Below are 1,831 nucleotides of genomic sequence, written 5' to 3'. Positions count from 1 at the left end.
ATTTTTTCTTGCAAGGTGCAAGGTGTCTTGCGTCCTTGCGCCCGGGCCATGGAATAAATAGGTCAAAACAAGATTTCTACCAAGTGAAAGCAAGGTCGTAAGGACGCAAAATGTCGCAAGGTGACATTTTGCTACTTGCTCCCCGGTGGAAGCAAGGTCCTAACAGAAACCTTGCGTCCTTGCTTCCACCTGGGAGCAAGGAGCAAGGTGTCTCTTGCGACCTTGCTTCCACCTGGAAGCAAAATCATTTTGACCTATTTATACCAGGCGCAAGTTACCTTGCGAGGGCAAAGCATGAAGGTTTTTTTTTTTTTTTTTTTTTTTTTTTTTGAGCTCTAACACAAAAGGTTAAAGAAAAATGGGTAAAAAGATGATAATCCCTTATGAAAATTTATTAACAGCCCAAAGGTATGAATGGAAAGGTCAATGATGGGCTAATCTACACAATTAGATCAATGGGCTAATCTTTACAATTAGATCCAAATGTATGAATTTATTATGAACTGGCTGTCTACGTTATAGAAAGGACAAAAAGTAAACAAAAATGGGGTGAGAGAGGCTCGAACTCTCGACCTCAGGATCACTCTTAAGCTATGAGACCTACGCGCTAGCCAACTGCGCCACCACCCCTGTGGATCATCGTAACCAACTTTATTGATTATGATAGAAATTTATAGAATTTTGTATCAGTAACATTTCAAAAAAACTCTTAAACTTGAAACTATACACTTCAATTAATATCAATTACCTGCCTTGCCTAGGCCTCTTATGGAGTTGCCAAGGAAAGAAAGAGTCGATAACAATCACTTAATAACTCGATTAAGTCGCATACATCTAAATAAAATACTCAACCTTCTCAGTTAACCAGAACAACGAAAATCTCAATCAATTCGTTACCCATTTGGCCATTTAGCGTTTACATCAACTATCCTCAACTTACCATTTTACCAAGTTTTTTTGTGGATCACAATATTTCCGTGAATGGTTGTCGTTTACGGTTTAAAGTTGATGATTAATGAATGATAGTTATAATATCATCATCTAAATACGTAAAACCATCATTAAAAAAGACATTAAGTACTAAATTTATATGTGATGTAGCATAATTCAAGGAATTCATACTAAATATAGATGGTGATAACGAATGCCAATAAATATAAAAGAGGACTCATAAGGTCATATAATCATACCTAATAATCTTTCCCATCCTAATCTATCATGAACCACCAACAATTTTGACACAACAATCACACACAACACTACATCTCCTCTCCCTCATTCCCACATTTATTAATCTCATCTCATTTATATATACCTCCAAAACAACCTACATAATATCTCACTTATTTATCTATTTTGCAATACTTTGTAAACAACATGCATATAATTTGTCTCGGTTGTCATAGCATTCCAAGAACAATATCAAGTAACGACGTTACAGAAGGATCCGGGGTTGAACAAGGGCCTTGTCAAAGACCATTAGCGGGTCGAGAGGTTCAACGTAAACCTCCTTTGACGTTGGTTCGTGGACCATCGAAGAAATCGAAAGGCAAACAAAATGGGATTGTTGGTGTGCCGCCAAGTGGAGTCATTATCAAAGATAGAAGCCTTAAACTCAATGATATTAAAAAAGAAGGTTGTAAACCAAGGTTAATGAGAAGTGGTGGGATGAGAAGAGATTGGAGTTTGGTGGATCTAAATGAAATAATGAATACCTCATAACAACGGTAATAATAATATAATATATACATTTAGAAGAAAATTGTATATATGCATATATTTGAATTTTTTTATATTTTGAAGATTGTAATTAGTTCTCTCTTAATCATAA

At 35.6% G+C, this 1,831-nt stretch overlaps 1 non-coding gene across 1 annotated transcript; it reads right to left on the bottom strand.

The window, feature by feature from the left end:
• Positions 1 to 545: 545 nt before the first annotated feature.
• TRNAM-CAU (transfer RNA methionine (anticodon CAU)) lies at positions 546 to 630 on the bottom strand. Its single transcript is given in 2 exon segments — positions 546 to 581; positions 593 to 630. It is a non-coding gene; the product is annotated as a tRNA-Met (tRNA).
• Positions 631 to 1,831: the final 1,201 nt, after the last annotated feature.

The sequence above is a fragment of the Rutidosis leptorrhynchoides genome, chromosome 5, assembly GCF_046630445.1.
Source record: "Rutidosis leptorrhynchoides isolate AG116_Rl617_1_P2 chromosome 5, CSIRO_AGI_Rlap_v1, whole genome shotgun sequence".
Lineage (NCBI taxonomy): Eukaryota > Viridiplantae > Streptophyta > Magnoliopsida > Asterales > Asteraceae > Rutidosis > Rutidosis leptorrhynchoides.
The sequence above is the reverse complement of the archived record's forward strand: the minus strand, read 5'-3'. Positions and strand labels throughout refer to the sequence as shown.